At 44.6% G+C, this 11,062-nt stretch overlaps 1 long non-coding RNA gene across 1 annotated transcript; it reads left to right on the top strand.

Annotated features, from left to right (window-relative positions):
- The first annotated feature begins 426 nt into the window (after positions 1 to 426).
- On the top strand, positions 427 to 4,608 carry LOC144123352 (uncharacterized). The gene is made up of 2 exons (XR_013313074.1): positions 427 to 610; positions 4,352 to 4,608. It is a non-coding gene; the product is annotated as an uncharacterized LOC144123352 (long non-coding RNA).
- Positions 4,609 to 11,062: the final 6,454 nt, after the last annotated feature.

Raw genomic sequence — 11,062 nt, 5'->3', positions numbered from 1 at the left:
GTGGTTACTCTCGGTCGTCACGCCATAGTGTAAGGAACGTACTGAAGACGGGGCATCCATCACATCGCTCGGCTTTGTAAACCCTTTCCACAATACTCGGTTTTAATGTTAGAGAAAAAAATTGTTTGCATATTTTTCTCTTGCGTTTATATCCTATTTACTGATCTACCACATTTCAAGTTAGTGCGGAAGAAAAGCGAAATTGGCTGTACACTTGTCGGAATATCTGAAAAAATTTCAGTTCAAGTTTTCTGCAGCAGCTGGCGAGAGAGTGAACAGGTGTCAGCGGAGGATTTGAGGAAAAATTTTATGCGGAACCGTACACGCTATTGTTTTCACCTCCGGGCAGAAAATTGTCGCCGGGAGAGGTCACCTGTAAGTGACGTTACGCCTCGACTACCGCGTTATAAAGGGGGTCGAGCCGGCTGCAAGACGTCTGCACCCGTTCGCTTCCGCACGCAAGGCTTATTAATTTTTCTCCGGTGCACTAAAATAGCTGTGATGTTCCTACGCAGCCCATCCGCTATGTCTGCATTAGTGTTTGCACTAGTGCTTTGTCTTATTATCCAGCTTTCAATGGGGAAGGCGTTATTACTTAGAAAAAAACGAGGTAAGTCGATAATAGTGCTTACCTGTGCCGACTTCTGTATGAAAACACCAGCTGTCGTTATATATGACGTCTATTCAGGATTTCGGGTGGTAGCCTTGTTTTCAGAGGTTATTATGGCTGACTAGTTCGGTTAAGTTCACTATCAAATATTGCTTTAGTCGATCTGTCCTGCGCTGCTTAGATGCGCGCGTTTATTTTGCGGACTCTCTCAGCATGTCTGGCAATTTCGGACAAAATGTTTGAAAATTCGAAAATTATAAAATACCTTTACGGTAATATTGAAGGTAATAGTTCATTCTTCTGATATGTTGAAAATCTTTCCTATAAACGGTTTCCATGAGTCGCATCGAGAAGTTAAGACTCCCACGGAAAACCAATTGGGAATGTTTTTGACGATAGCCAAAAAGGTAATGGAAACAAAATTCATGACGGACGTCGGGTGATCTGCAGATATGTTAATTGTTAAAGTGAAATCTTGCATTATATAAAAAATTGCGCTCATAAATTGTTTCCTTTCAAAAATGCTTTTGTCCAGAATTGCTGGTGCGATACTGCAAGCGTTTGAAAAATCGCTGTGTTTCATTGCTCGATTCAAGGACAGTGATTCAGTCGGCGCTTCTAAAAACAATGTTTATTGGTGAACGATGATACTTACGTATGGAGCACCAGAGCTTATCAGTTCAACTTTATTCGACAGGTTTAAAGAGGTATGCTTCTTTCTTCTCAGAGAGGTTACGGTGCCCCTCCGTCTCAATGAAGCTACATTTGTGCTTGTTTTCCGAGAACAGTGAATAAGTATGATTAAAGTTCTAATTGCACGAGGTGTCGTCCGGTTGGGATTGAGACAGACGAAAGTCAACGTATTGCTGACAGGGCTCATGTTTCCAGATGTACATATCACTCTGAAGTCTATTTTGCCACCTCTTACTGCCACCTGAAAATATCGTTCCGAATCGTTATTTATGCGGAACGGCTTCGGAGAAAATACGAACCGAGAAAATAGCTACTGACCTCTGCTGAAGGAAAAATTGCCTAAGGAGTAGTTGAGACAAGAAAGGACATGAGTCGCTTTTTCTGAGTGCTTCTTCGTACGTGCACTGCCAGTTTCGACGCGCTCAGGTAGGCGTTGCAGGTTATATAAACTTACCAGTTGTAAGCAAATGTTGCTGCAAAATTTCGTACAGAGTGTTTCACCTAAGACTTGACGCAATTTTTAAAAATAGGCTTTTTGAGTTAGAAGAGCGCTTTTTTTCGGTGTAACATTGTAAGTGGTGTAGCCCATCAGACTGCAGCTAACAAGTGCTAAGTAGCAGGCTGGTTAACTAATACCTTTTTAACTATTACTGCTAGATCCTCAATAATTGAGAGGCGTGTAGCCCACCTTAAGTAATATCCATATCGGTTTTTAGAATTTCGAAGACGCGGTTACCCTCGGCGCTGTGGCCGAAAAAATTCTAGCTACATCGCACCAATATGCATGCGCATTCGAGAAGATTGCAGGCAAAGCAACATCTCCAGTGTATGTAACTCGCATAAATAGACGAAATTTTTTGGGTCACAGCGCTGAGGGTAACCGCGCTTACTAGATTCTAAAAACTGATATGGATATTAAATAAGGTGGGCCACACGCCTCGCAATAATGAAGGAGTCTAACAGTAACAGTTAAAAGGTTAACTATTCAATGTTAGTCAAGCTGCCTGCTAGTTAGCACGTCTTAGCTCTATTCTGATGCGCTACACCGCTGAAAATACTCTGACGAAAAAGCACTCTTCTAACTCAAAAAGCCTATTTTTAAATATTGTGTAAAGTCTTAGATTAAACTCCCTGTATATCGAGCTAAATTTGGGTACCCTGAACTTGGCAGCATTACCACGAGTCAACTAAACAACATTATGCACAACTGTACTGTATCTGCTTTTGGTTTACTGTATTGACTCGGTTCTAACGCGCAGCTTCTTTAAGAAAAAAAAATCGCCTATGAATGACATGCACGATAAAGTTGATTACGAAAATGATACTATGCAAGAAACATCCACTTGTCATTGGCATCAGGAAATAGCGGCTTGTTATTTCTTTTGAATTTTGTTACGCGTCCATTTTATCGCCTACCTAGCCTTTCGCAGGTAGGCTGAATTCACTACGACGCCGGGTGGAAAAAAGAGGCAACCTTTTGTGCGGAAGCTTGCTAAGCAGGCACTGGCGCAGCAGGGTAGCCCCGTACCGATCACGCTACCGCCGACGCTACTGTTCAGGACGTGGGGCATCTTGCCACGCTGCCAATTTATCTGAGCGCACCACCGCCGCATGAGCTCCCGTTGAAAGATAAACGCTCCATGATGTTATCGAAGCGAAACATCTTGGTACGTTGCGGAAGTCTGCACTGCGGACTCCAATAAGAGCGCCAACGAACGAGTTAATAAAAGTTAACGCTTTAAAATACGATGATCTTGTGTACGTAGGGAAGTGGCCATCAGCTGACTTCGCCTGCATTTACCATTCTTGAAAATTACATGCTGTGAATTGCGGATGCAGCTGGCGACGCACAAAGGCCTAACGCGGAAGTAGTTAAGAGCAAGCAAGTGCTTGATTACGAAGAAGTAATTCATAGCAAGCAAGTGATTTCCCTCCACCACTTCTCTCTCTCTCTCTCCTGATTACGAATTCTCTGAAGAGGCGTCTATTTTCTGCTCGAAGACGAAGAGGTGCCTGCCATGAAACCGATTATTTTGTGGCACGGTTTGTTTTATCATAACATTAGAGTGTTAGAATATAAAGGTTGGTTGTCCCAAGTGAATATTCATTTCTTTATTGAAGCATGAAAATCTCACTCGCGTTACTATAGAAGTCATTACATAGAAGTCTGACCTTCAAAAACAGGTGCGCGTTACAATCTATTAAATGGAGGGATTAGTATAGAAGGAAAGTGAATTTTATTAAGCGTATTGTGGAACAAAATTGCGAAGCGAGTGGATTTGCACTTTGTGCGGATAAGACAGCTTTACTGTTGTATAATAATAACCTTCGTTCATTTGTTCTTGTTAGTTTCTTGGTGGCCTTTGCCTTAAGTTGACGCTGCCCAATGTTGCTTGCACGGCACCCCCGTGACACGTTTCATGACCTCTATTATCTGCTCACATCAAGGTGCGACAATAGTGCCATCTGTGAATACAAATAATATTCACAGAGCAACATGGGTATCCATTGGGATTCGCGCAGGTGCTTGCTTTGGAAGCCAGTCTTTAGAGTCGCATGAGGTTCTATAGCGCAAAAAGCTGGGACAAAACAAAACACAGCGCTAACACAAGCAATTCACACAACACAACACAAGCGCCGAACACAAGAACACAAAAGCTTTAGCGCTTGTGTTGTTTCTTGTCCATGCGTTTTACGCTATATGGAACCACATGTGAATTACCCATTAGCCCGAACAATCACTTTTCTTTAGAATGGGTTCGGGAAATGACTCAGGAAGTAAGTAGCTTGCGAGTGGACGCTGTTCTGCATGCTCACAGCGGCAAGTATTTTCCTAGCTGAGCGCATGTAGCGTGCTAAGCATAAGTTCGAGCTTTTACGATTCTCTGCGCTCCTCTCCGAAAGGCTAAACTGTAGGTGAGGCCCCCACGCATGCACGTCACAAAAATAAGTAAACAGCTTTCACGTCTGTACCACACCGTGATTGATTTTACGCATATTTTAGATTTGTGAAGATTTACTCTTTTTTTTTCTTCTCTTTTCTTACAGATTTTGTGAGACCACAGGGCGACAGACCCGGTTCTAAAACTGAGGAGCTGTGCCCTCTTAACGCGGAACAGATCACATGCGAAGCTCTCAGGTGCAGCAAGAATCAGATCTGCCAAAAGGACGATTGCGGCCGCAACGCCTGCTTTCCCGTATTATTACACAGAGGACCCCTTCCCATTCCACTGTCCGAGCTACGCTCTGCACTTAAACCAATTAAACAGCGTGGCGAATAAACTCCCTGTTTCAGGATGCTCGTATGGATTGCGTGCTGCCTTTGTTGCTCTTCGTGTTAAAGCGTGTGTCGGAATGACCGAGCCATCCAGCATCTTGTCAGTACAGCTGCCTTCAGACTCTTGTTCGATTTGGAATGGTCCAGAAGTTTAAGCCATGAGAAGTGGTAAGGCATTCAATACATTTAAATGATACGAAGTGAAAGAAAAGCCTCAAGAAAATCATTGTAGAGTTCAGAAACTCCACAGCTTAAGACCAAAATGGATTTGGAACTTTTCGAAACCGCATTACTCTTCAGGCGCAAACAGCCAAAGCGGCAAGACTGTAGCTTTCAGAAGTTTAATTCTCCTGAAGTCGACATTCAGTCCGAAGGCACGAGAAGACTGTTAGTGTCTGTTAGGAAAATCCGACACCGATTCTCTCTGTTGCAATTGCCAATATTGTGTTCTTGTGATCTCGATTAAATTCTTCACTTTGTGCCTCATTTGACGCTGGTGGCACATATTCGTGAGATGTGAGAAAGTTCAGTACATACTGCTGCGATTAACTGTTCCAACTGCAATATATACGGCCCAGCTGGGCGGCCGGCCTTGTTTCCTGCCGACAAGTTTTACCTTTCCTTTTTTTGGCATTTTTGAAGTGACTTACAATTCCGTCGCTGACCTTTGCTTTAGTGCCACGAAGATGCGAAAGAGATAAACCTCCCCGTTATCCAATTTTTCATGCATACGATCGCTTTTCATTACGTCTAAACTACTGAACAGTAAATATACTATATACTTCCTTATGCTTTTATTTTAACCTTTTATTTTTTTGTTTCTTGTAACATAAAATTTAGTCAAAGGCATCGTATAATAGAATGCGCTCATTACTGCGTTCTAGCCACTATCTTCCAACTTCTGATAAAAAAAGTTTGCCTTAAAATGATAAAACATTTTGCTGAACCTACGTTTTTATACCTTTAACATGTTTTTTACACCTAATCGCGCAAGTTTGATCAAGAAGCGTGTGTACACTGCACAGTTGTAATGAGGTTTTATTGCCGCTCACTTAGATATTGGTTCGTATTTTTATTCGGTATTAAATGAGAAATTTACCGCTTAAAAGTTTGTGTTTGTGCTCATGGGTGGTTACGAGAGTGTGCCTACAGCGCGCCTTCCACATGCGGTGGCCTAGTGGTATACACTAGGCCACCGCTCCGGTACTGCTCTAGAGACGATTGCCTTTCTTTCTTTTTGTGACCTGTCGTGTTTGCCTTAAAAATATGTATGTCTTTTATACAGACGTGTATGGGCGTATCCTTGCATTTCAATAAGAGCAACATGTACTTTGCATTCAATAACCAAATTTAGTTTTACTAACGCGTAAAGGGTGCCCGAGATAATGAGTGTAGAGAAAGACTACTGGAAATAAAGTGTGCTCCCCTCTCAAGTTTAAAGCAGTGGGAAGTACAATCATCATCATCAGTCTGACTACGTCCACTGCAGGGCAAAGGCCTCTCCCATGTATCTCCAAGTAACCCTGTCCTTTGCCAGCTGTCGCCACCGTATCGCCGCAAACTTCTTCATATCATCCACCCACCTAATTTTTGGCCGCCCCCTGCTACGCTTGCCTTCTCTTGGAATCCACTCCGTTACCCTTAAGGACCAGCGGTTATCTTGCCTGCGCATTACATGCCCTGCCCATGCCCATTTCTTCCTCTTGGTTTCGAGTAGGATGTCATTAACACGCGTTTGTTCCCTCACCCACTCTGCCCGCTTCCGGTCTCTTAACATTACGCCTATCATTTTTTTTTCCCTTGCTCGCCGCGCATTGTTCTTAACTTAAGCTGAACCCTTTTCGTTAGCCTCGACGTTTCTGCCCCGTAGGTGAATACCGGTAAGATACAGCTGTTGTACACTTTTGTTTTGAGGGATGTTGGTAAACTTCCATTCATGATCTGAGAAAACCTGCCATGTGCGCTCCACCCTATTCTTATTCTTCTAGTAATTTCCCTCTCATGGTCCGGATCAGCGGTCACTAACTGCCCTAAGTAGACGTATTCGCTTACCACTTCCAGCACACTCGCTACTAATTGTGAACTGCTGTTTCCTTGCTAGACTGTTGAACATTACTTTGGTTTTCATCATGTTAATTTTTAGACACACCGTTATGCTCTGCCTGGTTAACTCGTTGATCATGCTTTGCAATTCATGTTGTGAGGGATTCAGAGAGGCAATGTCATCAGCAAATTACAGATTATTTCGGTATTCTTCAGTAATCATATCCCCAACGGTTCTCAATCCAGGCCTCGGAATACTTCCTGTAAAATGGCAGAGAATAGCACTGGCGAGGTCATATCTCCCTGCCTGACACCCTTTCTTATTGCAATTTTATTGCTTACTTTACGGAGGACTATGATAGATGTGCAGTCGATATATAAATCTTCCAGTTTTTTTCACATGGGGCTCTTATACACTGATTCCGCAATGCCAGCATCACTGCTGGCATTTCCATTATGTCAAATGCTTTCTCGTAATAAATGAAGGCTATATATAGGGGATGGTGGTATTTTGCCCATTTCTCAATCACATGATTGATAGTGAGAATATGGTGCATTGTTAAGTACCCTTTAGGAAAACCTGACCGATAATTTGGTTGACTAAGGTCAAAGGTTGTCCTAATTCTATTAGCGATTACCTTATTAAATACATTGTAGGCTACGGAGAGTAAGCTGATCGATCTGTAATTTCTCAAGTCCTTGACGTAATCTTACTTATATATGAAGATAATATTAGCGTTCTTACAAGCTGCTGCTACGCTCGATGTCATCGGGCATTGCGTATACAGGGGTGCTAGTTTTTGTAGCGATATCTACACTACGCCAGCCACTTCGCGAGGTCATCGTGGTTGCGCGCTGAGCCGTGGTTACACCGGTCCGCCAGCTGTGCGCATGCTTGGAGTGACGACATAGCCCGCAGCTGCGCCGATGGCGGACACGGAGCAAGACTATACAGGAGGTGAAACTCGCGTCTGCGCGAGCGAGCGCAGGCGACCAGATAAAGTCACAATTGTATGCACAGACGGGGCGCATGCAGTGGCGACGCCTTGCGGCGCCTCGTAGAAGCAGCAGGAAAAAAAAATGAAAAATGCAGCGCCCGGTCAGGCGCTTCGGCGTGCTCTCCGACGGTTCGCGTTCAAAGCAGACGACAAGCAGACGAAACGGGTGTTTGCTTCAGCGGGCATGCCGTGACGTTGTATTTCAGTGCTTTCTTTCCAGGCCGCCAGGCGCCGCCAGCAGGATAGTGGCGCCGCGGGCTTGTGACCTTTTCTGGTCGCCGCAGACGGCGGAGTTTCCACTCCTTGTAGTCTTCCTCTGTGATGGCGGAGCAGACGTCGCCCGCCTCGTCAGTTGTGCTACATTACGCTAGCATTTCGAGCCTTAGCGTGGCGGCGCCGTGGCTGGTCACGTGGTGCGGAGCAGCTGCCGGCGAAACCGAGTGGGTAAGAGGAGTGGAGAGGGTGAGAGGGGAAGAGAGGGGATCGACGCCCAGAGACGACGAAGGACCGCCCACCGAAACGCAGCGGCGAAAGGCTGACTGCAATTCGACTGAGCGAGTTCCACTCGGCCAGCTGTAGCTATCGCGTCACTCCAGGTTTAACTAGAGCTAAACCACAGCCATTTTTAGCACAATTTCCCATACGTCCTTCCACGGATCTACTGTTACCGGATCTTTACCAGCTGATTTCCCCCTCCGCATTGCTCCTAAGGCTTTCTTTACTTCCTCTTTCGTTACTGACGGGATGTCTCATTGCTGTGCGCTACTGCCTCTCTGATTGGCGTTCTGATTACATTGGCTGCTGTATAGGTTTCGGTAGATTTCTGCGGCTACTTTAACTAGCCTATCTATATTGCTAATGACACGGCCCTCCTTTTCTCTTAACGCATACATCTGTTTTTTGCCTATGCCTAGTTTCCTCTTCACTGCTTTTAGGCTGCCTCCATTCTTCAGAGCATGCTCGAATCTCACCATATTAAACTTCTTACAATTCTAGTTAACAAAGGGCTTCTTCGCCTTTACTGTTTCGACCATTCTACAACAGCTCTTGCCCAAGAGGAGGGGTGCTTGTTCGTGTGACGGGCCTGTGTGGAAGTTTATAGTTTATCGCATGCTAAAATTGTGGAACGTTGCAGCAGCTGCTCGTAACGTCTGACAACCACTGGAGAAGTTTACAGAGCCTTTGGCAAGTAGCAACGGGCCCCTACTTCCCAGCGTTTTACCTTTCGCTTTCTTGACCCTGGCAAGCGGTCGTCGTACGAGTCTCGGCCAGTCTCAGAATATTTTCAACGGAATGGAAACTCAGCCAGAGTTCAGCTGCTGCATGCTGTTCCACCTCGAGGCAAACGAGTTTAATACGAGGCAGTGGTTACCTCCACGCTAAAAAGGCTGAAGAAAAGGAGCCTACCATAGCTAGTGGTAAAGTGAAGGCTGACACATGGACCACTCGAAATCATGTGTACCTGTTTTCAACAGATCGTTTGTGCTTGGAGCGCCATCTTCACACCATTTAAACAGCCACCGCCAGTTAAAACTTTTATAAAGGTTTAGTTTGCTTGAATTTAGGAATGCTTAAGAAGTTTTAAACCTCAGGAACGCTGTAGTGGAGGGCTGCAGACAACTCCGATCACCTGAGATTCTTTAACCTGCACCGTTATCGCACAGTACACGGGCCTTTGGCATTTAGCCTCCATGGAAAGGCGAGCATCGCGGCCGGATTCGAACGCGCGTCTTTCGGGTCAGCAACCATGCATCATAAGCACTGGGCCACCATGGCGGCTTTTTAGGGACGCAACTTTTAGCTTGCCTATTAGGTAAGATGTTCGCAGATGCGCTGTATTACGTCGTATTGAAATATATCGTCTGTGCTTCAGGGTGCTAGCAGGCCAGTGAAAATTTTTGAAAATGTATCGTATTTCCCCGGACGAAATCATTGCACGTCTAATTTTAACCGGGGAAAAATAACTACAGTGCTACTGCATGGACATAAGAAGCAGTTTTCTAAATTTTTGTGTTTGTTTTCGGACGACGTCTAGGCTAAGTTCATAGCGTCCATTGGGGTTGGAAGGAACCACTAAGATATATTTTATGGCATCGAGATGGTATCCGCATATGTAGGCGGACCCAGAGCGCGGTCAAAGTGATAAAAATATGTGCTGCACAACAAAGGAGTGTCTGTCGTAGCTACTATCACTACTGCCTTCGTATTTTTATACGTCTTTATTTCTGCATAAAATAGGCCTAACCTTGCGGCAGAAATGAGGGGCTTCATGGGGTATTTCACAATGTTGGAGCCAGTCTCGCCTTAATACACAAAACTTACACTAACAGTGCTCAGCATTTCCACTGCACATAGCTGCAAGTGCTTTATTCTGTGCAGATGGTTGGTAGTGACCAATGATCGTCTTAATTTTCTGTTATTTTGCACTCATACACACTGCCTTTACCAGAATGTAAAGGATGCTGACAGAGGTATTGCAGTATCCTTGCTTGAGCGGCATTTCTACTTCTTGGAAATTTGCTCTTTTTTTCGGGTATTGTGTACAAAATGTCACATTATCTTCAACCTGTTTCAAAGCTGGACAAGCCATGTCATCACAACGAACAGATGGGCAGACTCAGGAATCTGAATTGCTAGACGGAAGGAAAAATCTGCTGCCCAGACCACTGCGGCCATACGAAATGTGTCCCTTCCCTAACACTCACTTCAGAACGCTGAAGCTCAGCACAGTCCACGCGAACAACAAAGGTTTTCTAGAGGCTATCTAAATAGTGCCGAGGGTAAAGCTCTGAATTTTAGGCTGCTTATGGTGTGTACGCTTCCCTTCACGGAAGGGCACTTTACGGGACACCCCACGGAAGCCACCGATCAATATGGCGCGTCATCGCACAACTGGATTAACTCATATGTGGAATTTACAACACTCCAGGGCTGATGGCCAGAAACGTGTTCTGGAATTCGAGACATTTAATGATACGACCGCAATCACGGGTTCAATAAAATAATTGCACTGATCGAAAAGTGTTCGTCTACCGAGTCATCAGAGCAGGTGCCTTCAGTTTTCTGTAGGATATCCTATGCTGCAGAGGCTTGTAGCAATGAGAATCAAAGAAAACAGGTCTAGACCAGGGAATAAAAAGCTAAACCAATTGTTTATCTCGTTCGCAGCACATCATCTAGGCTAAGATAATTGAAGAAAGAAAGCTTCGTAAATAGATTGCACAGCCAACCGTAAATAGAAACAATAGACTTGTAATAGTGAACTTTTGGATTAGAGCACTTTAGTAACTATCTAAAATGCTTCGACGACTCGTTTAACCCATCTCTGCCCTAGTGCAACTGGCAATAATATATTCTAAAGCCACGAGGCGTGCTCACAAGACAGGCAATTGTCGCGTGAGGAAGTTTCTTATAGCTCTTTAAGGAAATGCTGGTCCTGCG

The sequence above is a fragment of the Amblyomma americanum genome, chromosome 3 (genome assembly GCF_052857255.1).
Source record: "Amblyomma americanum isolate KBUSLIRL-KWMA chromosome 3, ASM5285725v1, whole genome shotgun sequence".
Taxonomy (NCBI): Eukaryota; Metazoa; Arthropoda; class Arachnida; order Ixodida; family Ixodidae; genus Amblyomma; species Amblyomma americanum.
Note: the sequence above shows the minus strand (reverse complement) of the source record. Positions and strands in the feature narration are given on the sequence as shown.